Source organism: Suricata suricatta, chromosome 12 (assembly GCF_006229205.1).
Source record: "Suricata suricatta isolate VVHF042 chromosome 12, meerkat_22Aug2017_6uvM2_HiC, whole genome shotgun sequence".
In the NCBI taxonomy this organism is placed as follows: domain Eukaryota; kingdom Metazoa; phylum Chordata; class Mammalia; order Carnivora; family Herpestidae; genus Suricata; species Suricata suricatta.
In genome coordinates, this window is record NC_043711.1 from 52,037,539 (window position 1) to 52,063,978 (window position 26,440).

General features: G+C 54.4%; 1 protein-coding gene across 11 annotated transcripts in view; it reads left to right on the top strand.

The window, feature by feature from the left end:
- The window catches only part of ATP2B2 (ATPase plasma membrane Ca2+ transporting 2), a 289,183-nt gene that overhangs the window by 107,153 nt on the left and 155,590 nt on the right, over positions 1 to 26,440 (top strand). For 4 of the 11 annotated variants that reach the window (XM_029916066.1, XM_029916069.1, XM_029916070.1 and 1 more), the window contains exon 1: positions 9,386 to 9,529. The exons of 3 other annotated variants lie outside the window; for them this stretch is intronic. The gene's annotated coding sequence lies outside the window, so the exon portion shown is untranslated. Of the gene's footprint in view, positions 1 to 9,385; positions 9,530 to 26,440 lie in introns of those variants that run through there. 4 more of the 11 variants (XM_029916060.1, XM_029916064.1, XM_029916065.1 and 1 more) reach the window with 2 other exon arrangements.

Consider the following 26,440-nt stretch of genomic DNA (forward strand, 5'->3'; position numbering starts at 1 on the left):
AGACCAAATCAATTATATTATTCCCACCTCACAGATAGAGAAACTGAAGCTCTTTTTTTTTAATGTTTTTAAATTTATTTTTGAGAGAGAAAGAATGAGTGGGGCAGGGGCAGAGAGGGAGGGAGACACAGAATCCGAAGCAGACTCCAGGCTCTGAGCTGTCAGCACAGAGCCCAATGTGGGGCTCGATGTCACAAACCATGAGATCATGGCCTGAGCAGACATCAGATGCTCAACTGACTGAGCCACCCACTGCTCCTAGAAATTGAGGTTCTAACTGACCAAATGACTAGCTCAAGGCCATGCCACAGTGGCAGAGCTGGAGTTCCATCCCCTCTCTCTGTGACCCCTAAGCCCTCTCCTGTACTATTCAGTGTACCCCAGAAAGAAATAGCACCTTGTGGCTGAGAATCCCTTCCAGTTTGTCAAGACCCTTCCATTTCCTTCTTGTACCTCTGTTGCAAATTGGCCTGTGGGTGCGAGGGGGACAGGAAGGAGGGCTCAAGAGAATAGGACACCTCCCTGGGCCATGGCAGTTAGCTTCATCTCCATGGGCAACGTGTCCATGGCCTTGTAGTGAGAGAGTTTGCCAGCCTTAAGGACACTCCTGTCCACAGAGGGTCTGTGGAGTGGGCCATCCCGGCCAGAAATCTCCAGTGATGAAGGGTCTCCTTGGAGGATGACCCTGACCCCAGTGCAGGGGCTCTTTGGAGTCATATTTTATAAAGACAGATTCTGAGCAAGGTGGTCCCACAAGGTGACAGGGGCATTTCTTACAGGGTTAAATGGCTTCTATAGAGCCACCACACACACACACCGCCAGCCCTGGCTTTCTTGCATTGTCCCCAAGGCAGGTGGCTGCCCTGGGCTGGGGCTCAGGATCCCTGTCTGTAAAATGGAAGGATAGGTGCATGGCAGCACCCTCCAGCCACCAGTGGCCATGATTCCACACAAACCAGCTTCATAAACAGATCCCAAAGGGAATTTCCTCTGGGGAGAAAGTGGGACACCCCCACGGGGATCCCTCTGAAGGCTGCTAAGGCTGCATCAGCATCACTTGTGTTCCAAGGGCAGAAAAGCTCATCTCTTATTCTCCCTCCTCAGGCCCAGCTCCTGCTCTCTGTCCCACCTCTACCCTGCTTCCTTCGGCCACTTGCTGGACACCGTGGCTGGGCTCCAACACTCCCCATACTTCCAGCAGGGTAGGGAAGAGGGTCTGTGTTCAAATCCCAACCCCCTTGCCAGCAGGACCACTTCTTTCTAGTTACATGCCCCTCTACCTCTGTTTCATCATCTGTAAAATGGGGATGATAATAAGTAGGAATTAAGGGAGCCACAACATGAAAAGTTCTTAGGACGAAGAGGACTTGGCATGTAGTCATTGTCCAGGCAGTGCTGCCTCTCAGTCTACTCTTTGTAACGCATACGAGTACCATCTCTTCTGCCCAGCGGCTCTCAAGTGGAACTACCCTTATGGCAACCTAGTAGCCCAGAAGAAGAACTGGACTGAGAGTCCTGAACCCACAGCTCTCATTCCAGTCACCCCTGATGCTCAGGGTCCCTTCACCTCTTCTGGCCTCTGTTTCCCCTTCTGTCAGGTGGCTCCCCTCACTTCCCAGTGCACTTGAGAGTCCTAATGTCTATAGAGCGTTCTTCTGTGGCAGCAGGACCCCTTTCCCTCTTGCTGATGTGTCCCTGGCTCAGAATCTGCCACAGTTCATTGAATGAATGTGTTCCCCATGGGAGGCGCAGCTGTCTTACAATGCAGAATTCTAGCATGCAGCAGGCACCTTGCCAAGGGCTTCATGCTCCTCATTCTGTTTAATTCTTAAAATCTAAAGTTCCTCCTACTCCAGGGATAAGGACAGAAATCTGGAGGGTGGTCTCCAAATCCCCCACTCCTCTCCTGACACTCTTCCCCTGTAGGCATTCAGACCCCCTTTCAAGTTCCTTGAGAATTGCTAAGCTCTTTCTAGCCACAGGGCCTTTGCATGTGCCATTCCCTTTGCCAGGAACACCACCTCTCTGCTTACCTAGAGAACTTCTGCTCAGACTCCAGACCTCAGCTCAGTGACTCCCCCCGAGGAGAAACCTTCTGCAACTTCCCCTCCACGCCTGCCAGGGATGACCAGGTCCTCCTGCTGAATGTACTCATGGCCTCTGCCCCTTCGTCTGGTACCCTTTTATCAATTTACATTGTTTCTTCATTCATTTCACATCTGTCTCTAAATCCTCTTGAGAGTACACATCAAGGGCTTTTCTGCTGTACCCTCAGCACTGAGCACAGAACCTGGCAAGTAGGAGACATCAGTGGATATTTACTCAACAAATGAGCAGACAGAGAAGCAGGAAACTGAAGACACCGTGCCTAGTTTACAGATGAGAAGCCTGAGGCCAGCAGCGAGATCAAGAGATCTCAAATCACACAGCCCATCAGAGTGGAGCAGAATTCGAGCTAGTCCCTGGGCTCCAGCTCCTAATCTCTTTGGCCCCACCCCACTCCCTTGCCACTTTGGGGTCCAGTGGAGAACAGAGCCGGAGGAGCTCCCGGAGGGAGGGGCCTCCAGTGACAGAACAAGGGCTTCAGCCCTCAGCCCTCCTCTTTAGAAGCCTCATAAGAGGTGAGCCTGTAACCACACTTCTCAGTCAGCCTTCCTTCTGGCTCCAGCTATGTGATCCTGGGCCTGTTGCCTCCACTCTCCAGATCTCGGTTTTCTCATCAGTAAAATGGGAGTGACACTGTCCCCATAGCAGGTTAATAGTGTGTGCATAGATATGTGCATCAGCACACAGGAGGGCTCTCAGCAGAGGGAGCTGATGGGCCCCTGCGGCCTCCCACCCATTCTGACGGCACGCCAGCAGCCAGGATGGGTGCGTGTCAGTCCCTCACCCCTACCCGGTACGATCCCAGGGGCGTCCAGCTGTCCAGCGGTCCGCAGGTGGGCCCCCCAGCTGCAGCACTTTCCCTTGTCACACCAAGGCTCCCGAACTCTCTGGGACTCCTCTCTTCCTGCTGGGCACCCCAACGTCCTCAGGAGGGGGGCATCAGAGCAGGCTGTGGGGCAGACCACTAGGTTCGAATGCTCAGTCCTGTGCCACAAAGCTCTGCTTCCCCTCACAAGCCATTCACGCTCCACGGGCTTACCTTTACCTCTAAATTGAGGGTTGTTCACCCTAAATTCTCCTGGGTAGCAGCGAGGAGTAAACAACAGCCCTTGTGTTAAGTGCCCGGCACATAGTAGGCACTTAGCAAATGACAAATCCCTTTTCTCTTCTCCTGACAGTCCTGGATCCATTGTCCCTACTCCTTCTGTTTCCTCCTTCCTTCTCCTCTTCTTTCTCTAGGTAGTCAGGCTTCTGGCAGGAGTGAAAACACACACACACACACACACACACACACACACACAAACACACACACACACACACAAATGTTAACTAGGAACCGCAGCACATTCACATCCAGTGAGAGCTAAATAAATATTTGTAGACTGAATAATCCTCAAGAAATGAATAACTAATGGTAAAATGTCAGGCTGTGGGTAGCTGGAAGGGAGCTCTGAGGGATAGGGCCTCCTTGGGTGCTCAGTTCCCCTTGAGTTCAGCCCCGGGTCCAAGCACCCTATTCCTTGTTGAGACCTCAAGAACTGGGGAGCAGCAGTCTTCAGGTCTTCCTCTGCCCTTCACAAGGTGGGCATACAGAGCCCCCATTCATTGACAGGTTCAGGAAATAGCAACCCTTACACCAGGACCTCCAGATGCAAATACCAGTTCAAAACCACCAGGGGAATTGCTTTTTCATTCAACAAACCTGCACTCATCAGTTCAATCAATATTTATTGAGGTTCTGTGCCCAGTGCTCAGGATACAAGCAAATGAGTTCCATTCCCTGTCCCCAAGGATTCCCCCAGCCTGATGGACATGACATAAAAAGGTTAATAGCAACAAACTCTTGTTGGGGGTTCAAGATGATGGAGGGGAAATCAGGGAAGACTTCAGAGAGGAGGGGTTTCTGGAGCTGAGCCTTGAAGCATGAGTAGGAATTCTCCAGGCAGAAAGGTGGGAAGGGAAGGCATCCCTGGCAGAGTGGATGGTGCATGCAAAGACGCAGAGGCATGGAAATGCAAGAGTGTGTTTGAAGAGCAGGAGAGGCTTAGTGTGGGGAAAGCGGACAGAGAATAATGAGGAGGGTCTGGAATAGTCATCTGACCCTCATGAGCCATGGAAGGAATTTGGGCTTTATGCTAAAGGCACAGGGAAGCCAAAGAGGGTTTAGAGGAGTTGAGAAGCTCTCTAAGGTGCAGGGATGGGTAAACAGGGGGAGGAGAGCAGGAGAAGGAGGAGGGAGACCAAGGTGAGGAGGCAGGATTGACAGATGGGAGTGGGCAGTGTGTTTGCATGTGCACTTACCGAAGGGATAGCATGGCTGAGACCATGATTCCCAAGCCTGGAAAAGGCAACCTCCCCCAGGGAGTCCTCCCATATTAGTTCTTGATTCCCCAGGCTCTGTGTTCTTGCAGGAGAGAAAGTCCCAGCTCTCTGACTGGCCACTGTTCCTAACCTCTGGCTTCACAGTCATCGCCACACACCTGCCCTGCCCCAGTGGAAGGCTGGGGGAGGCCTTCTGGGCTCCAGTTTTCTGACCTGTGGCTCCCTGAACCCAGGTTCACACCTACCTCTTTTGGGATCTTTGGGCTTAATGTGAGGACTCACCCAGTCCTGGTTTCAAGTCTCGGTTCCCAAACTCACTGTATGACCTTGGCCAGCATCATTTCACCTCTCTGTACTTCACTTTCTTCATCAGTAAAATGGGGATGAAAAATAGGACCAATATGCCTCCCAGGATGCTGTGGAGCTCATGGCATGAGCTGCACTGTAGGATGCTGATGTGCATGGCGGCTCAAGGTAGAGGTCAGGCTGCACCCTCCTTACTCAGGGAGCAAGAACCAGTGGGAGGGGCCGGCACTAGGGGCCTGGGTTTGTGTGTCAGCAGGGCTGCCCTGGACTGGCAGGGTTTAGAGGCCAGCCCTGCCTGCGCTCTACAGGGGAGGGATCTGAGACATCAACCAGCAGGATGAGGGGCTAGAAGAGACCCCCCCCCCCAGCGTTTCCCAGGGGACTTCTAAAGAATCTCGCCCTCTGTGTCTATTCTGTGTTTATTCTATTAATAACAGCTGCCATTCTCCGTCAGCCTGTGACCCAGTCAAATAGGTATTATTATTCCCATTTTACAGATGAGAAAACTCAGGGTTGTTGAGTCACTGGCCCAAGTGCTGCCAGTAAATGAAAGAGCAGGGATTTGAAGCCAGATCTGTCTGGCCACAAAACTAAGATCAGGTTGGCTAAGGAAATTCTGGACCTTGGTGGGAATGGGAATAGAGCCCCAAGGTGGCTAAGAGACTTGGAACAAGCTGGGCCACATGGTCCCCAGACACACATTCTGTGACCCCTCAAGGTCATGCTTCAAGAAAAGTGTGAGTTGAGTATGCCTCAAACTTGGGTAAATTTAGGGAGGGACAGAGGGAGGGTCTAACACTCACATGGGTCCAATCTGGGTTCAAATCTTGACCTTGGTCCTCACTGGCTCTGTAACTCCTAAGCAAGCCACTTGAGGTCTCTGAGCTTCCATTTTTCTCTCCTGTAAAATGGGAAGAAGCCCAGTCTCTCCAAAGGTGATTTGTGAAGGTCAGATAAAGCAGCAATGTGAGAGGCCTTTGGAAATAGCTTCTCATCAACAGCAGCTCTTTGTGACTTCAGTTAACCTGCCCCAGGACCCCTGTCCAGGTGTCAGAAGACCCTGAGCTGGACAAGGCAAGGGCAGATGTAGCCCTCATTCCTACTTCTCTTCCAGAGGGGGAAGCACAAGAGAACCTGCGTCTCCCAGAAAGGACACAGTAGTGTCTGATTGCCTTTGGTTCTGCCTCCCTGTGACCCGTCTCGACCCACCTCCTCTGACTCCTTTATGCAAATCGCCTTCATCAGACTGGGCCTCATCCCCACCCTCATCCCCGGGTAGACTGACCCTCTCCTCCTCCTTCTTAATCTCTGGTTGTAGGGTTTGTCCCCCAACACATGGTCTGCACAACTAAAGTCTGATTTGAAAATCAGACTGGGCTGGCTCTCCCCTCACCCCTGCCCTATTTCTCATACCTTCCCCCAACCCTAACCCTCAATCCTTGTTCACCATAAGCCAAATCATGCTGGATGCAGAAGCTATCAGTAATCCTCCTGGCCAGCCTCCTGCCTCTCTCCCCCTCTTCCCCGTGGGTGACCCTGCCTTGTCGTTTCCAACCTTCCCAGAGTTGCAACACTGGCACCATTGTTTGTCCGATTTCACAACACCTCTGCCTGCCCAGTACCCTCTGCCCCCCAACATATCCTGGAAGACAGGCCAGATGCCCAAGGTGCGTCTGCTGCAGGAAGGGGAGGTAAGGGGGGCAGGGCAGGAGATGAATGTCTATGGCTGGATGACCTTGGGCAAGTCACTTGCATCCTTTTCTGGAGGCCTGTTTGCTCAGCCGTAATTGGGAGAAGTGGTTAGGAACCCATGAAGGTCCTTCTGGTTCTGACATGTGATAAATCAAAATCACACAGCAATGGATTCATTCAAGCCTTGATTGTGGCACCTGCCGGGTGCTGGGGCTCTGGAGACATAGCCGGTGTGGCCACAGCTCAGTGAGGGAGACAGATGTGTAGACCATTGCAATGCAGTGTGTTCAGAGCCAGGCCAGACTCATGAATTGGTTCTTTTGGTGGAATCGGGAAGGACTATCTGAGGAAGCAGGATTTGCACTGGACTTTGAAGGATGAATGGGAGTTTATGGGTGAAACATAACGAAGAACTTTCAGACTGTGCTGGCCGACATTTGGGCTGCCTCAGCAGTTAGGGGGCATCCTATAATTGGGGTGCAGATGCAGAGGCTGAGGCACAAGGCCTGAAATACCAAGGGGATGGGAGCTTACCCCGATGTCAGTTCTAGTCTTCAGTTCTGGGAACAAAATCCATGAGCTCCTAAAAGTTTGGTGTTGGCTGGTGAAGGCCCAGCCCACCCCAGACCGGGGCCAGCAGCAGGCAGGACTCAGGCCTTTCAAGAGGATGAGTGTTGGGGCTCCCAACCGGCCCCCACCCTGCTGGCCGTCACCTATAGGGAGCCATGGGCCTGGCATCCCCAGGCTAAGGTCACAGGTTTGATTTACCCCTGCCAGCTTGAGACAGCATACCCTGGCACCACACACAAATGTCTCACTGTAATTCAGGTGCTCAGAGCAGTCATTTTAGTGGTAGGATCAAACGACTCACTGTTTTGCCGTGGCCTTTGCAAACTGTCAAGTGTGCTGGACGCAGGAAGGATTATTACTGTGGCCGTGGTGGCTCATCACCGGCCCCTCGTGGGGCTGTTTGTTTTGTAATCAGGAAAAGTGGTTTCCTCCTTCATCTCTGCCTGCCAATGATGTCACAGAAAGAACGGTGGGATTCCTGGCATGGATACATGTGCTCCCGCCAGATGTGAGCTGCAATGAGCCTTTCACCCTCTGCCCCTTTATTGCCCAGCCACACCCCTGCCATCTCAGAATGATTTTATTTGACCCTGTGTAGGAGGATAGAGGCTGCCCCCGGGCCCCGGGGAAGAAAGGGGGGCTCCTGACTTGGCCCCTCCTAAGGTGGGCTCTAACTTAGAAGTCTTCGTGGAGGGGGACCCATGGAGCCCCTCATCTATACCCCCAGGAAGGGGCCAACATGGGTGTCCCAAACTGTGGGTGGGGGCAAGAGCTTCTCTGAGCTGTGTCCTAGGCTGCTCTGCTGGAACTCGGCGAGAGTTTTCCCTGCCTGGCCCAGTGGAGCCCAGCCGCCCAGCACTCAGCACCCTTAGCTTCTTAGCATCCTCCCTGCTTCTCACGCTGCCTGGCCCAGGAGCAGAATGGGACCCCTCAGTGGGGTCAGGGGAATAAAGAGCAAGGAGTATCAGCCCTGCAGACAGAGGCCGCGCTGCTGGCGCTCACTCCCAGCGCTCTGCCTCCCTCAGCACCTCTGCCCGGCCAGGTTCTGATTTTGGTGCAGTGCAGACTTTCAGCTTAACGAGACAAATTGATATTCTGTGCCAGCCCAGGGATGGAGAGGCAGCTCGGGACGTTCAGGCTCGGGCGGGCAGCTCAGAACTGGGCAGGGGGTGGGGACAGGGGAAGGAGGCAGCTTCAGTCTGGGGCAGCCTTCAGGGGCCACCCCCAGCCCTGACCCTCCTCCAACATGCACCCCCTACACACTGACGGGTGCCCTGAGGCAGTGGTCCTGAAGGTCTTCCACTTTGGTGCCTCCCTCCCAAGCAGGGCACCCCTCCTGGAGGGGGTAGGGCAGTGGAAAGCTCCCTTTCCACAATCCAAGAGAAGCCCCTTCACCTACTGTGACCTCCTAACCTTGCTCTTAGGTCTGTCCTCCTGAGTCTGGATTTAAAGGGGCAGCAGGTCTGGGCTTAAACGGGTTAGCAGACGAGGCAGGAAGAAGGGAGCAATTGCAGACTTCTCCTTGGGGGTCCCTAGAGTCTCTGGACATGGTCAGCCTCCCAACTCATCACAGATGTCCCTGTAGGTGAAGTGGATATGGGAGACATTTGTAAACAGCCTTGCCAGTGTGCACCTGTGAGCAGATGAACAGTCTGGCCCCTTGAGGGGGTCTTCTGCTGGACCTGCAGCCCCCAGGCAGGTGGGGGTGCCCATGGGTGGGGCCGCAGGGCTGCTGGGGTAGTGTTTAAATGGCAGTAGGGAGCTCAGCATGGCTCTACTGTGTTGCACCTGCAACCACAGAAGTGCTTGGTCTCTGTTTGAGTCGTTGTTCCTCCTATGTGACCTTTGCCCCCCACCCCAGGTCTGGGGGTGTCCTGAACAAAAGAGGGGGGAAACCAGAGCCCCTGCATAGCCAAGGAGTCCCCCAGCAAGTAGGGGGTGACTTGGGGCCATTTGAGCAAAATCTTCCCCTCTCCCCTACTACTCTCTCCGGACCACCACCAGTGACAGGACGCCCTCCACTCAGGCTCAGCCCCAGCGCCACCCTCACCATGCCCTTGACATTCCCTCCTACTTCGGGGGAGCAGGCATATTCCTGGGACTCTGCCAGCTTCAGTTCCTCATGATCCCACGGGAGGAATTAAAACCGCAAACAACACCGTGGTGGTTCGGTCCACACACCCCCGCCCCCACTCTCCCCCCCCAGTCCCCCCACCAGAACAAGCCCTCCCCACGTCCCTCCCGCGTCCTCCGTCCTCCGCCCCCTCCCCCCAGCCTCCGGCAGCGCAGCAGCAGGGGCGGCCTCTCCCTCCCCGGAGATCGCATTTTGCCAGCGAGATGCTCTCCTAGAAGCCGGCGCCGGCGCCTCCGCCTCCCCCCCCCCGCCCCCCCACCTGCTCGGGCAGGATGGTACAGTCTGCGGAGGGACCGGGGCACGCTGGCTGGGCTCAGCCGCGGCACCAGCTGCCGCACCGCGATTACGGGGCTGCCCGCTTGGAAACCGTGCCGGATTTGTGGTGATTTTCGTAGCCAAGTAAGTACCGGCACCCCCCACCCCAGCATGAGAAAATAAAAAATAAAAAGCGCCCCACTCCGTTCTCCCCTTCCTCCCTCACCCATTTTATTTTGTTTCATTTCATTTGATTTTTTTCAGTGCTGATGGTGGTGGCGGCAGCGTGGAGGGGGGGTGGGGGGTTAGCCGGGCTTGTTTATCTGGCAGTCGCGGAGGCTGCATTGGGAGCCGGCGCCGAGGGAGACACTAGTGTGAGGGTCCGTGTGCTGGGGGATAGGACGGGGCTGTTGGGGACTTGGACAGGCGGATGCCCAGGGTCTCAGGTAGATGCCGGCAGCCTCGGCTCAGCAAATGCCCCAGTGCGTGTTATGCAAGGGCCCCAAGCCCGTAGCAGGGGGCAAGATTCTCTTCCTTCCGAGCTTCGTCCCGGGGAGATGCAGAGGACTAGAGGGTGCGTCCTGGCCGGCCCCCACTGGGTTCCAAGAGAGAGGCACAGGTAGGCCTCCCACAGAGGGTCCCACTGGCAGGGTGGGCTTCAGTGTGCCAGGACCACCGGGTCAGGCCCTCTAAGGCATGTGGTGGCAGGGATGAGTCCCCAGGTCCCCACGATGGCCAGGAGGGGGGCAGGAGTGGGGTGGCCAGGCCATTTTGCAGCAGTCATGTTGGGTGGTGGAGTTGGCACTTTCAGACCGGATGCCGAGTTCCCAGGTCAGTCTGAGGGGGGCCTCTGGCTGGGAGCTAGGCTCCCCGGGCTCCTCCCAGCCCCCTGCAGGCTCAGGATTGTGGAAATCTGCCAGGGGGTCTCTGCACTCCCAGTGGACAGGCTGCCCAGCCACCCTTTGTAGCCAAGTGGTCATTCCATTTGTGGACGTCCTCTGTTCACCTGGGTTGTGTGGAGAAGGGTCTCTGCGGCTGGCCTGCCCCACTCAGGCACGTATCCCCAGGGGTCCTGGGCCCCCAGACAGAGGCCCAGCCAGGCTCGACCTTCAGAAGGGTAAGCTAGTAGGCAGGCTCTGCCAGCAGAGGGTCTGGGTGTGACGCCCAGCGCCCCTCGCTCAGCACAGAACGGGTTCCCTTCCTTGCCTGCCTCGCTCTCCAAATTGCTGGGAGGAGGCAGAGCTGACGTTTGGGGCATTTCCAGGAGCTGCAGGCACCATCCGGAGAAATTCTCCTTTGACGTGTGCAGTAGGAGGGGGCTTGGAGCGCAGGCCTCAGGGGGCCTCCGCCTGTTAACTTCGTTGAGGGAGCAGTGGCAGGGAGGGGGCTAGGACGGCTCTGGGGGAACCCTGCAGGGGGAGTTCAGGGAAGATGCAAATGGCCCATGTTATTTAGCTACCTTTGTACCCCTAGTCTCATTCTCATCAGGGCATATACACAGCCACAGACACACAGACACAAATATAGTACACAGAGCAGTGTATTGTCTGTGCTCAAATCATATACACATACAGAATTTTTGTGCCCATAGACACACCTGAGCACATGTGAATACGGCTCAAATCCCTGGACACCACCTGCTCACCTGCAGACAACAGCGTGCACACGAACGCATCATGCACACACACGCGCACACGCACACCTGTGCAGGTGGCATACCCACACATGCACGCAGCTCTAATACAGGAATGCAGAGGCTGCCTGTGGGCTAACTGGCCAGCACACAGTGCCCTGCAGCAGCCACAGATGTGGCACATGGCTATATGAGGGCCGGCCCCCATGTGAAAACGTCCGGCACATATGTGTGGTATCCCACACGTCACGTCTGCATGCCTGTCCGTGCCTTAGCAGGCACGTAGCATGCGGGAACATGCCCACAGGGGGATGTCAGTTTCGTATCTACGAAGGCAGCCCCGGCACACGGACATAGCACCTCTGCTGCGTGCACATGTCTTCCCCTCTGCTTCCAGGCATCTGCCAAGGGAGTGAAGGTGGCTCTGTGGGCACGGGGGAGATACTGGGGAGAGTCCTCGGGGACTACCTGTGAGGACAGAGGGACACCGGCCCGACGAGGGCCAGCCCACATTCCCAGGGAGCTCTGATTGGACTCAGGTTATCAATGTTTTGCAGAGAAGGGTGCCCAGAGTTGGAAAGGGGACAGAGGAGGGGATGGGAGCAACTGCTGCCCGCACCCCAGACCACCAGGGATCTGGACCAGCCCCGCACCCCTCTTCTCTGGCACCAGGAAACCAGCACAGTGGAGGGAGTATTTCAGAGCTGGGGTCCTGGACACCACCAGCAGCCCCCACATCCTCTCCAGGCCACAGATCAGAAGAGCTGCCTGTGGTTCATGCTGCAGAGACTGAAATGCTTTTCTCCCCTTGGCCCTCTCTCCCTTTCTCCCCACCTAGCACAGGTGTGGGTCAGGAGACTTGGGTAAATAAGGCAGCTAGCATTCACTGAGCTAACTGTTCTGCACCCATCACTTCAGCGGGCCTCCCATAGCCATGTTGTTCCCATGCCACAGATGAGGAAGTGGCACAGAGAGGTGGAGACACTTTTCTAAGGTCACACAGCTGGAACATGGCAGAGACAGGGTGGAAGCCAGGCTGTTGGCTCCCCTGCCTGCCTTCTTGGACCCTCCTCTCCCTTCCTCCAGGAGGCCACCTTCAAGTTGGGGTGCTAAAATCTTGGGAACCAACAGCCCAAGAACTTGGGATTTGGGGATGAGGCTCCAAGAAAGGGTCCAGAGAATCTCCTAAGGGTAAAAGCAGAGTCCCCCTCAGGCACATGTGGCTCTATCCTAGACAGCCCTGCGACCCTTTTACCTGGTAGAACCTATGGCACCTAGAAAGCCAGCACAGATGTGTGCATTCTAAAGTTACCTGGCCTGGACCCATTCATAGCAGGGAAACTGAGGACTGGCCAGGGGAAAGGATTTGTCCAGGGTCACACTGTGCTCTCTGGAGAGTAGGGTGTCTTGCCAACCTCTCCCAGGTCCCAGGCATGAAGCAGCAGGCGTCTGTTTGGTTCCTGGATTTCCCCAGCTGTCTGACTCCAAGGTAAAATGATGAGTGCACCAGCCCAGCCTCTACTTCCAACCAGCTCTATGACCTTGGGCAAGCTGCTTTGTTCCTCTGCACATGGGTCTCCTCTTCCGTGACCAGGGCATGCCTATTCTGGCCCTGCCTTAACCCACAGCTGTCCGAGCGCGTCGAGCACTGTAGAGGGCTGTGCACGGAGGTGCGATTGGCGTCAGAGCCTGGAGCCAGAGCCGGTGAGCACCTCGCTGCTGCAGCTGACCGAAGTGAGGAGGGGAAGCAAGGAAGGGAAATCTCCAGCATATTAATGAACCTAAAGAATCACCTGGTAGAGGACAGATTTCCAGGTCCCATTGCCTAGTGATCCAGGCGGTCCTGGGAGCTGTGTTTTCACAGGTGCCCCTCGGTTCTTCTCTATAGCTGTGTCCTTGGCAGAGCCAAGGGGACTGAGAGTGGGTTTGGGGGAGCTCAGGGGCTCTCAGAGCTGGGAGTAACTGGGGCATTGATGCTGCCCGCCTGCTCCTGTCACATCCAGGGAAACTGAGGTCACCTGGCAGTTTGGTGGCAAAATGAGACTGAGACTCAGGTCTCCAGCCCTCGGCCCCGGCCCCTGGCTGCACCCTGCACAGCCAACTCAGGCCCTTCTCTCATGGCAGACAGGCCCATCTTTCTTAGCTGTGTGCTGGGAGGGGTGCGCCTAAGAGGCTCACTGAGCCTTGGGCTTGAGTCTCCATGACGTCTCTCCCCAGCTCCAGGACAGTGAGGGAACTGGCTCATCTTTTGTAAACCTCCATCTTCCCCTCTCTAGAAAGGGGAAGAGATTTAAAGCAGGGCCGTTGGGAAGATTCTGAGTGATGTGTGTGAAGAAGCTGGAACATCATAGGTGCCGGGTGAACTTGAGGGACCCTGAGGTGCCAGTGTGGTTCGTGTCAACCTCCCCTTAGCTCCCAAGAGGCCACAGCAGAGCCAGCTGGGGCGCACGTGCTGGACGCCACATGCATACATACTTTGTGGGGGTAGGCGAGCCTCCCTTCCCAAGCTCCCATGTAACACACAGAGCAGTGTGGGAGACAGGAGTGGGTCTCCTGTTTGGAATTGGGGCACACCAGCCCACCCTGCTATCTCCAAGGCCAGGGCACTAGACGTGCAGTAATCCATGTCTCCCTTCCAGCAGGAGCCTCGAGCAATATTTACGGAGGATGTCCCCGTGGACAGAGACAGTCAGTGGTGGGTAGTTGGTGGGAAGATGGCAAGGCTCTAGAGTTCAAGGCAGTAGGGTAGAGCCTCAGTTTATCCATCTGTAACCTCTCAGGCCATTGTTGCAAGGGGCAAGTAGGGAAAGTAATGGACACTGAGTGCCGGGCTCAAGGTGTGGCCCGCATTTGTGGCTCAGTGAGTGGAAGTTGTTGAGACCGTGAATCAGACGAGACCGAGAATCAGACTGGACTGAGAATCAGAAGTTGTGAGCTTGAAACCTACCTGGGCCATTTAAGAATTTGGCCCTTGAGTAGGTCGCTTTGCCTCCTCAACCCTGGCTTTTGATCTGTAAAATGGGAGCAGGTGCCCACTTCAGAGGCTGCGAGATGCCAAGACAAAATAGGGGATGCTTTCGGCACCCCTGGGAACCTGCTGTGTGCTGGGGTTGTGCCGGGGGCTTCACCCTGGTCTCCAGTGGAGAGCCCTGCAATGTAGGGAGAGTTTGCAAGGCCTTAGATGCAGCCTCCGCATTCCAGGCAAGCCTCCAGGGGGCTGGAGAGCAAGATGGCTAGGCCTGATGGAGGCAGAGGAAGGAGGCCGGGGCTGCAGTCCTTGAGGATGTGCAGGCCCCACGTGTGGGGGAGGAGGCCTGGCTCTGAGGGTCAGGACAGTCGAGTTCTGGGCCCAGATCTGTCAGGGATGGACGACTTCGGGGAGTCATGTCAGACTCAGGCTTTCCCCTTGAAAGAGGGGGCAGTGATCCTGCCTGCCTCGTGTCCTCGGTGAGGCCAGATTCTCCTGCCAGATGGCCCTTGGGCCAAAGGGTCTGAGACACTGCAAGGCTGGGGTACTAACTGCAGTCACATTGATAACAGCTCTTTCCTGTGGCCACCACAGCAAATGGCCATGACCTGAGTGGCCTGAAACAACAGAAATGTAGTGTTTCCTAGTTCTGGAGGCTGGACATTTGACATCAAGGTGTCAGCAGAGCCACTTTCATCTGGAAGCCTTGAGGGTGCTGGCACACCCCGGCTCATCCCCCACTTCTGGCGCTTGCCAGCGACCCTTGGAGTTCATTGGCTTGTGGCCATAGCCCTACAATCTCTGTCTTCATCTTCACATCACCTTCTTCTCTGTTGTGTCTCTGTGTCCTCTCTTCTATTTATAAGGACACCAGTCACCGGATATGGGGCCCATCCATCCGGGATGATTTCATCTCAAGATCTTAAAAATACATCTCCAAAGACCCTATTTCCAAGTAGGGCCACATACTGAAGTTCCAAGTGGACATGAATTTGGGGAGGGACACTTCGGCCCACTACAGTCATTATTTTACGAGTTTACGGCTAGCAATTCCTTTGCATGGTGTCTCATTTCTTCCTCACAAGCACCCATCCTGCAGATAAAGAAACCAAAACCTAGGGAGGGAAAGAACGTGCCTGAGTCATGTAGCAAGTGAGGGGCACAGCCGGGATTTGAACCTAGGTCTCTGGTGCTCTTTCTCCTTTCCATTGTTTGAGAGCTGGCTGGTGGCTGCTTCTACCCAGGAACCCATGAGCCAGTCCCGCACTGATCCAGGACCATGCGGAGTTGCTGAGCCTCAGAAAGGAGAGCTGGAGGTGGGAGGGGAGCCCGGAGGTATAAGGGGGCTCAGCTGGGCCCAGGACGCCTGCACAGCAGAGGGTTGAGAGCCCACAGTGCCGCCTTCTCTCTGCCACTCAGCGCTCTGTGGACCTCGTGGTCCTCATCTGGAGAATGGGGACAGCGACACCAAAGCTGTGGGGTAATTGCCAAGTTCTAAAATGCTAATCATGACAGTCATCCCTAATAGCTAAAACGTATCCTCCAGCACTTTACAAACATTTGTTCGTTTAACATGTGGGAGGGTAGTTACTTATTCCAAGCTTCGTCCTAATAAGTGGCTCTACTATTGAATTGCTGCATGTGGTTGAACTAGTTCCGTGACCTCAGTTTACTTCTTCATAAAAATACCCACCTTCCCAGATGTCATGAGAGGCAGATGGGATTCAGGTGAAGTGGCCGGCCTGGGGTTACGGTCCGCTGAAGGCTCGGAGGAAATGGAGATACAATAGTGTCATTATCCTGTTACCCATGGTGTGAGGATTTAGGGAAGTAATGCAAACAGGGCGCTTGCTCAGAGATCAGTATCAAACTGGCCTTCTCTCGTGCCATAGAAAAGACTCGAATTTCAATCCTAATGCCAGTGCTGACTGCTGTGACCTTGAACCAGTATCTTTGCCCCCCTGAGCTTGGCACCCTGAGATGGAAAGGGGAGTTGAAGAGACCCGCCTAACAAGGTAGTGCACGTGACATGATGGATAGAAAACTGTCACAAATGAGGTCCTGATCAGAAACATCGAGCTTCTGTCCTGCTTCTGGGGAAAGGCCCCCAGAGAACTTCATTAAAGAGGGTCTCAGAAGCGGCAAGTCCTAGTCCGGGGGGAGGGAGGTTTAATTTTTGCAGAGACCCAGGGAGGTCGTGCTCTCGTGAATAGGCAGTTGGAAGAGGCTGTGTGAAGAGCCATGAGCGGTGACCCCATTTGGGGCCTAAGAGCCACGTGGCTTTGAAGGAAGGAAGCAGAGCTCTCTGGGCTCCCATGCCCACCCCGAGGGCAGTTTTCTATAAAGTTGTGGTGTTCTCCACATGGGCTTGGGCTACTCCTCTGGGTCATGTGTAGCCAACCCCCCCCTCCCCCAAACCCAGGGACTGCTTTGCAGGGACCATGGGGACTGCCATCCAAAGGAGCTCATTCTAGCCTGTTTCCCTTCAGCGGGGCTGGAGCAGCAGCTCAAGGCTGGCCAGGGAAGGTGAGCTGTCACGTTTTTCCATCAAGGCCATAGAGTGGTGGGAGATCCTTGGGAAGACATCTGGAGGTGTCCTCCGGTCTGCCCGAGGCCTCTGCCCTGGACAAGGGCCAAAACCTCATCTAGAGCCAGGGGGTCTGGGCTCCAGGTGGCTGGGTGTCTGCGGCGTTCTGACTGTACCTGAGGGCCAGGCATGTGTCCCTTGTGGGCCAAATTAGCAGTGATGTGGCCTAGTGGTTCAGGACCAAGTCTGGGCCAAGCCTCCAATCCAAGGCCTGGGCGCTAGGCCTTGGTCCCCTTGGTTGTAAAGTCAGGACAGTAATAGTGCCCACCTTATAGTGTTGTTGTGAGTAAAGCTGAATGATGTGGACTCCCAGATGCACATTTGACATCTCTGAAAGAGGGGTGCCTGTTGCAACTGGTGGCATGTTACAGTGAGCCAGTCACGTCTTTTTCTAAGTATAAAGTAGCAACACATCTTACAGTGGATGCACCTGAGAGTCCATGAAATATGGTAAATATGGTGAAACCTATGGAGAACTTAGAACAGAACCACCAACTGCTGGGAAGAAAGCGGTCTCCTGCCTGCCTCCCCAGCTCAGTCACCGTGGGACTTGAGGCATTTCCGTGCACCTCACAGGAGCCTTTGTTTCCTCTTCCTCCCAGGGCTGTTGTAAGAAGTCTGCAATCTTACGTGTGAGTCATAGGCCCAGCAGATTGCCTGCATATAGTAGGTGCCTAATAATTGCCAGCCCAAAACAAACCACAAAGACTGTAGTCTACAGGGAAGAACTTCAATAACAGACTCTGGGATTCCCATTCCTGCTCTACTATTTCCTTGCTGTGTGGCCTAGTGTATGTTTCTTAACTTCTCTGTGCCTTGGTCCCACCATCTATAAAATGGGAATAGTAAAAGTCTCCAGTTCCTAGGACTGCTAGGAGAATGAAACGAAATTAAAGTGCTTTAGGGCAATGCTTGGCAGAAGCATAGGCAGTTATTATTTGATGAACTTCTAATGAGTCTCTTCGAGTTCAATAAATGGCAGCTAAAATAGACACTGGGCTCAATAAAATAATAACAATACAGAGTGCGCTTGTTTTACAGATGGGGCAGCTGAGGCCAGGATGCGTGCTGGTATGCCCAAGGTCACACAGCTGGCTCTTCCCAGTGTTGCCTTCTTGCCCACATCGGTCCAGGAGTCTGATTCTTATAGAGAAGGGGGTCCTTGCCCACAGAGGACGGGTTTCTAGAAGAAGCCACAGCCAGATGCAGCATCCTCTGGGTTGGGGATCTCTCCAGAAGTGCTTTCCTTCTTCCTTCACATTTATGCTTGTTCACCACAGTACAGGGGTAGGAGCTGAGCTGGGCCATGCCTAAGGTCAGCAGAGCCTGCTGACCACCCCGCTTGCCGACCACTTCCTGACCTCCAAGTGCTTTCTCAGTGGCTCCTGCAGAGTTGACACAGCAAAACTCCCTCCTGGAGAGAGCAGAAGCCCCGGCTGGCCTACTGGTCCAGCCACCAGGCAGAGCCAGGGCCAAAGAATGAACTAGAAGGGGTCTGGGGAAGGAGGCACCTGGGTGCAGCCCAACCCACCAAACATTCCAAGTGACCTTGAACCCATCACAGCCCCTCTATGGGCACCAATTTCCACCTTTAAAACAAGGACTGTGGGGTTAGGTGTGCCCCTTAGGACTTTAAATGTCTAAGAGTCAAATTTGTCCAGGCATTGATGCTAGCCAAGGTCATGGGGACAGGATAGGGCTGGAGGAAGGAGCTCGAGGCTGTGCATGCACGCATCCATGTGGATCTGGGGAGGAGGTCCCTAGGAGCAAGCCTGAGACAGCAGCAGCCCCTGTTCATCTCAGGGCAGCTCTGCAGAGAAGGGACCACAGCCCAGCAGCTGGGTGACTGGTGCCGCAGGCCGGTGAGGGGACCCAGGCGGGGCGCCAACCACGTCCACGCTGACACGTGTATTTGCAATGCAAAGGTTGCCAAGAACCCATCTCTTTTAGCAACTATCTGAAGGCAGGAGATCAAGAGCTCTTTAGGCCACTTCTAAATTTATCAACTTACATGACTCACTTCAGATGAAAATGAGGCCTTTCTCCCCATCCCACCTCCAGCCAATTTCAAGTTTCCCAGCTCGGAGGATCTTAAAAAGGGAAGAGAATGTAAATCAATAAAACCAATATTGGCTGACTACCTGGGCTGTGCCGGGCCATGTGCCGAGCTCTTGCCAAGCCCAGAGAAGAGTCAGCCCCGGAGCCAGCTCTTAGTGGGGACCTGAAGCCCCAGGTGGAAGGTGGTGGCTCGTGGCTGATAACTGATACCCAGCTTGGGGGCTGGACCACAAGGAACTCCTCCATCCAAGACTTTGCCTCATCAACCAAAGGTCTCAGTTTTCTCATCTGTAAAATGGGGTCGATAATAGGAAAAAAATCTGGGCCCATGCCCCCCCTCCCATGCCCACGTGTGCCTGAGCATTAGGGTCTAGGGCTATTTCTGTGTGTTTCTCCACTCTCTCGAAGGCTTCATTCTGCCCTGATGGCCTCAAGAGAATGGGATTCCAACAGCTTCCCTTAACCCTGGGACCTCCAAGAGCTTCTCCAGGGAATCTCTCCGAACTCCAGAGTCAAACCCCTACAATAAGACTACAGCTAAAAATGAATGCAAATGCCATGTTGGAAAGTGGCTGGCCAGCAATCACCCCGAGCTCCCCAAGCCTCGCTGTGGCCTTCAGGGTAACCTGGTGTAATAAGAACAGCTGTTAAGCACGCACTCTCTCTGCTAGGCTCTGCAAGCGCGCCCTCCTTCCCTTTCCCAAGTGCCATGGGACCCATTTGGAGAGAAGGAGACCTGCTCACAGAGAAGTGCAGTGGTTTAGGCAGGCTCCCAGGGCTGGGGGGAGGCCCATATCCTCATTAACCTGCTGTGCCCTTTGGATTTAAGGGGAAACTGAGGCCCAGAGCAAAGTTGCCTGAGGTTGCTGCGATTCCAGTAGCCCAGGACTCTGTCCTGATATCGGCTGCCACCCCCTCAAGTCTCACATACCTCCCAACCCTCTAGGAGAAAGGGCGAGGCCTTGGGGCAGACCCCAAGCCAGGAAGGGGGCCATCCATACCCGGCTGCGTCCCGACACAATGGTGCACAGTAGGCTGAAAAGGAAGAGAATGTAAATCAGTAGGACTTAGCCACGTCCTGGCTCTTCATCTGCACTCCCTCAATGACACCCCAGTGACCCTCATAGGGTGAGAGCCGCATCGGGTCGGCATTGTGGGGAGAGAAGTCTTACATTCCTTTGGCTCCTCCTCAGCACTACTGGGGAACCCGTAATTCAGACCCCAACCTTGCCTCTGACAAATTGTGTGCTGGTGGGTGGTTATTGTTCCTTTCTGAGCCTCAGTGTTGTCACCTGTGCTGTGGGGGGAGGTGGCTGTGGCCCTTGTGGAGGTCATGTAAGGTATGGGTATGCCTGGCGATTCACTCCATTAGTGACACACAGTTCTCACATCCATCCTGGGAAGGTGGTGTTCTATCCGCACTTTACAGAGGGGGACCCAGCTCCCTCAGAGAGAGCCAGGGAGCCTGGGTTTGATTCCCAGCCCCAGTGCTTCCGAGCAAGTGATCAGTCTACCCTCTCTGTGCCTCAGTCCCCTCACCTATAAATGGGAGTAATAAGAATACCTACTTCATAGGGTCTTATGCAGATTAAATAATGTGATAAGTGCAAGAAGCTTAGCACACTGCCTGACACTCTTACTAGGAAGCTGTAGGAAGTATCTGTTGTTAGTAGTAGTAGTATTACTAGTATTATTACTCAGAGAATCAGAATAGGAGGAGGAGCTTGCACTGTCCTTCACCCTCTCGGCCCGAATCTTACCCTCCCTCCTTCATGGCCACAAGGGAGGGAGGTGCTTTTCAGAATGCCCATCTGGCTGCCGCTTTCTGGTCCGGGCCCCCATCACCAAGCACATAAACTCAGTGCATCTGTGATTATCCTCCAACGGCCCTTCCAGCATCTTCCTCCACGCTTTGCCTTCCTACAGCTTCTCCTTTATCACTGAATTGCTTCAGCCGCGAAGTTGGACAGGAGTTTAGCCATCCATCCAAAGGGAAGAACAGCTTCCATTCACATTGACCTTGTCCCTCACCTCTGAGCCTTTGCCCAAGCCGTGCCCACCCCTGAGGCACAATATAGCCATCCTTCTAACCCCACTGAGATGCCCCCTTATTCAGGAAGACCTTCCTGGGTCACCCGCTATTGTAAGCTCCCAGGCACCAGACCCTGGACCTCTGAAGACGTGCCCCAGCCAGTGAGTTTTGTTTGTGTTTATTTTTGTGTTTTTTTGGAGATTGCATTAAAACATTGCTGAATAAACACATGTTGAATCAATGCAAGGGTGACCTTCCTCACTGGTTCCCACATATCCTCTCTTGTACCCCGCCCCCCATAATCTGTTCTCCCTAAGTGGCCAGATGGACCCTTTTAACAACATGAATCAGACTGTGGTGCTCCCTGCTTGAAACTCTTCAGTCATCCCCATGATGCACAGGATAAAATCCAGTCCCTTTTCCACAGCCTGCAATGCTCTCACTGTCAGGCCACTCATCCCACCCCCCTTTCCTCACTCATTCTTCTCTAGCTCCCTGTCTTCCTTTCCATTTCTCAACCTCACCAGCCTCTTTCCTGTCTCAGGGCCTTTGCACAAGCTGTTTCCCAATCTAGAATGCTTTTTCTCCTCCTCCTTATATGAGAGGCTCCTTCCCATCAAGCCAAATGACATTTCCCTCACCTAGGGCTCCCCCTGTCATGCCACTTGGTGTTTAACAGCATTTATCACACTGACACTCTTTTTTGTATTTATTCCTTTGTTGTCTGTCTCCCCTCCAGACAATCAGCTCCTTCAGGACAGGAAGCCTGTCTGTCTCATTGACTGTTGTATTCAAGGGCCTGGCCCCGGGGAAGGCTGGCTGCTTCATGCAGCTGTGAAGGAGAAAACTGTCTCCTTCCTCACCTTCTCCCTTGACCTAGTGGAAGTGATTGCAGGAGGAACCCCCACTCAACCTACCTGTGTCTAGTGAGCCTTGCTGCAGCCCAGGGGAGGGAGGGGAGTGCAAAGAGTGGGAGACAGTGGGTGAGGGCTGCAGCCTAAAGCGAGGCAGGGGTGCCCTGTGATACCCTGCCCTTCACGCTCTGGCCGGGCAGAGGGTAGCGAAGGCCAGACAAGTCAGAGGCAGAGGAAAGCAGAAGAAGGCCTGGGAAATCGGGCTTTGTCACAGTTTTTGGGCCACTGTGGACTTTCAAGCTTGAAGACCCCTTAATGATGGGTTTGGGGTCAGATCTTAAAGGGAAATTTCTGCTGTTTAGACCCACACAGGCTGAGCTTTGGGAAAGAGCGTGCCTGTGCTTCCCTGCCCTCCCCCACATAAGCCCTCAGCAGGGCACCCAGAGCTACCAATTGCTGTGAGGCGGCCGAGAGGGCAGTGAGGCAGCTGCCGCTGGGAAACCCCTAGTTCCCTTGTTTAAACCACAGTCACCTGAATTACAGAACTAACGGCATGCTTGCTGAAACAAGTAGAATGATACCGAAGGTCCATCGCCAAAGGACTCCTTTTCCTCTCTCCATGTCCCACATGTAACAGGTGGCCATGGTCCCTACCCTGTTTTGTTGATCTGGGGACGCACATTTTCCCATGCGTTCTTGACCCCGCGTCCAGGATGCGTCTTATACAGCCGATGGCGTGCCGTAGTTTTATCAGAAGCACCTTTTTCAACTTGGATTCATCCAGCTCTGCCGACTTGCTCTCCCTTTCTCTTGTTTCTTCTCTCCCTTGCTGGCAGATAGAAGTTCAGAGGGGTTTTGTGTCTTTTCTTTGGGATCATTTTACTCCTACCTGTGACTTTTCTCTGTCCCTCGATGTATTTGGCCATCGTCCCCGCAGCTCAGCGGTCTTTGAATGAGAGGTGGCAGAGGCTAGTGCCGAGGGCGAGGGCCTGAGCGCAGCCGGCTGTGCCATTTACCAGCTGTGGCGTGCCCTCTCTGGGCCCCCAACACTGCATTCAGGCGCCTGCCTGCGTGCAGTCTGGGACAGGCGCTTCCCCCTTCCCTCTGCCCCCTCAAAGTGGATGGCATAGCAAAGCAGAGCACACTGTCACCCCCTCCTCAACCAAGTCACTCTGAGGCCCAGAGGAGGAACAGGAAGTCTGGCTCACATAAAAAAGGTTGGATTTGAAAGGTCAGCTCAAAAAAGTCACATGCAGATAAGGGCAAGAGGTAAAGTCAGAAAATGGGCTCAAAGGTCAGAAGAGACCACAGAAGGGCAGAAAACATGAACCTGAAAAGATGCTTCCTTCACCCCCAAGCAAAGAAGATCTTTTTTAAAATATCAACTGAAGCAAATAGAAGCTTCTTAGGAAGGAGACAGGCACAGAGAGGCCAAGGTGATCTGCTGTCTGCCTGGGCCAGCCTCTCGTGCCGGTCCAGCCTCTACCAGGTGTGGGTCCAGCATGCACGAGGAGGCCCGGGGCAGCCAGATGCCCCTACAGGTCAGAGCCCCCCTGGGCTTTTTCCCCGTGCCAGTTTCCGAACCAGAATGCCCTTGACTGACATGCACTTTGTAGGACTTGTTTCAGACCACATTCTCCCCATTTTACATGTTAGGAAACTGAGGCTCTGAGACCTAGAGTGACCTGCCCAAGGGCACCCAGCCAGCAGCCTGACTCCAGAGCCCTCAGCCTAACCGTGATGACTGTCACCTCACCATCCCAGATCACCAGGAGACCAGCCATCCCACGCCAGTGTGCTACCACCAGGCTAGGGGAGGCGACGGGGATGCCCGTGCCCCAAGGAGGCACCACCACCAGCCCTTTGTTGAGCTATCAAGGAACAACCCCACGGGATCCTCACGCCGCAGCCAAGTGGAGGGGTAAATAAGAGCTAGCCTCCTGGAAGGGAGGTAGGAAGTGGAAAAGGTGCTCTAGGCAAAGCCGCAGCTTGAGTGGGGGTGGAGGCCACAGCCACCTCCCAGAGCAGAAGGCACCAGGCGGGGGTGGTGAGCGCTCGGCCGGAAAGGTGGCCAGGCCAAGCCAAGGCCAGTGGGCCAAATGCTTCTAAGCTGGGGAGTACTGTGACGAGGTTGGAAGACCCCATGGCCCTAGGGGGACAATGTGTGGGAGGGATGAGGCTGGAGGCTGGTCAGGCATCCAGGTGAGCAAGGGCAGAACAGGGCAGCAGGCTGACGTGAGGAGGGTGACAGGCAAGCTGACGGAGCTTTGGGACTGGGCGGGGGGGGGGGGGGGGGGGGGGGGGGGGGGGGGGGGGGGGGGGGGGGGGGGGGGGGGGGGGGGGGGGGGGGGGTGTGTAGCGAAAGAGAGGCCGTGCTAAGTCCCAGCTGGTGTGGGGGTCCTTTAGAAAGGCCCAGATATGGTGAGAGGAGACGCAGGCTGGGGAGGACCTGTGAATTCCATCCTGGGGAAGGGCCCGCAAATCTGCTTAATGGGATGATTATGAACAGACACTTGGGAAGCACTGACTCTAGGAATGTGAAAGTCCTTTGTGGAAAGAAAATAACCACCCATGCCGAAGGAGTGGGGTGGTGGGGTGGGGCTCATTCACGCCACAAACAGCAGCTGAGGGCCTGAGGTGCTCCAGGCCCTGAAGGCATCGCCCAAAGTACAACACCAGTTCCCTGCCTCATGGCCTTGCAGTCGAAGGGTGCAGATCTATGGTAAGCGAAGGCAAAAATGGGTGGTATGGAAAATGGAGAAAAATAAGGCAGAGGAAGGAAGATGAAGACAGTTGTTTCTTTATTTTTTTTAACATTTACTTATTTTTGAGAGACAGAGAAAGACAGAACATGAGCAGGGAGGGGCAGAGAGAGAGGGACACACAGAATGGGAAGCAGGCTCCAGGCTCTGAGCTGTCAGCACAGAGCCCGACGTGGGGCTTGAACCCATGAACTGTGAGATCATGACCTGAGCCAAAGTCAGATGCTCAAGTGACTGAGCCACCAAGGTGTCTCTGAAGACAGTTGTTTCAAAGAGGGGGTCAGGTAGGCCTGCCTGGGAAGGAGGCATTTGAGCAGAGACCTGAGAGAGACACGTGGCTGTATTCGGAATAGGGTTTGAGGCAGAAGCAGAAGCCAGCGCAAAGGCCCTGGGGTAGATGCATGCTCACTTGGTTCAATGAATGGTGAGGAGGCCAGTGGGGGGTGGGGTGAGTGAGGGGGAGGTTAAGAGAGGAGGTCAGAGAGGTGACAGCATGGGGCATACAGAATAATGAAGAGCCCTGTGGCCACTGTAGGGACTTTGGCTTCTCCTGGGAGAATGGCAGGAGCCACGAGAGGATTCTGAACAGAAGAGGGTCTTGGTTTTTCTCTGGCTACATGTGGAGCACAGACGGAGGGTGTGGGGATGAGAGGCAGGGAGACCGGGGAGGGGGCTCCCGCAGTGAGCATGGCAAGAAGGTGGTGGCTTGGGCCAAGGCAGAGACTGCAGCAGTGGTAAGAAGTGACCACAATGTGCCTATGTTTTGAAGGAAGAGCAGATGGGGTTTGCAGATGGATATTTGGTAAGATAATTTTATGACAGAAGTGAAGAGCTGAGTTGACCCCAGCACCTAGCACATTGTCCAGAACCTGGTAAGCACGCGGTGAATGTTGCATGAAAGGATGGGTGGGCAGATGGATGGAGGAGTGGATGGAGGCAGGGAGGCAGGGAGAGAGGAAAGTAGGCAGTCCTTGGATACCAGACTACAGAATCTAAACTCTTCCTCAGAGGCTGTGGGAGCCATTACAGGTTCTTGAGCAGGGGCATGGCAGGATGCAAGTACTATTGGAGGCACCCTCAGATAGTGACATCAGGCAGGTTCCGGCAGGTTGCAGCCCTGTGTCCAAGCTGGGGATGCCTGCAGACACTCACAGCCAATCCCCTCCATTTCAACCGAGCCCTCATTTCATTTATTCATTTATACACATTCAGTGAGCACTTACTGTGAGCTCAGGGCACTGGGCACGGCATGAGTGAACCAGGCGAGTCTTTCCCCACAAGACACATTCTTCATCCCCCTTAGGCTACAGAACCAGAGACAAAATGCAGCTTATTCCCAGTGGCTCAGTGGCCCACCAGCTTCATGCTGGGAAGGGAGAGATTGCCCTGTTCCCTTTCCAGTGACCTGGACTTCCTATAGCCTCGGGCAAGCCAGGCAGAGCCTTACAACCGGTCTTGTGACCCTAGACACCCCTAGGATTCCCTTCCTAGCACAGGATTTTCTTGTTTGGGATTTTTGGTCTTTGGTTTCATTTGGGGATTTGCTTTGGTCAGGTGTGCACATGCACACGTGTGTGTCCGCACACACACCCAAGCACTCGGGGAAAGCGGTACTGGGAACGGGTAAGGAAAGAGGGGCCAGCATGCACTTAAGGCCCACTGTGTTCCAGGGTCATTACATATCTATTTGTTCACTTAACAAATATTTCTTGAACCCTCGCTACTTACCAGGCACCGTGTGAGGTTATTGGGATTAGTAAGAGAGGGGAGGTCATAACTAATAAATAAAATAAGTAATTCCAGGCAGTGGTGATTGTTTCAAGAGAAAAAATGAACAGGGGAGTCAAAGGGGCTGCCTGAGAAGCTCATGTAGGATAGTCAGGGAGAGCCTCACTGAGGAGGTGACATTTGAGATGAGGAGACATTTCAGGCTGTGCCAACATCTTGGGGGAGCAATCCCGGCAAAGGAGTCAGCATGTGCAAAGGCCCTGCATGGAAAAGAGCTAGGATCATCCAAAGGTCAGAGGCCACATGGCTGGGGTGTAGCACAAAGGGGAGAGAAGTGCACGAGGCAGAAGTGGTGAGGGGCCAGGTCCCATGGGGCTTCGGAGGTCACATCTGATGCTTGGATCTGATCTGGACATTGAAGGATCTTAAGCTG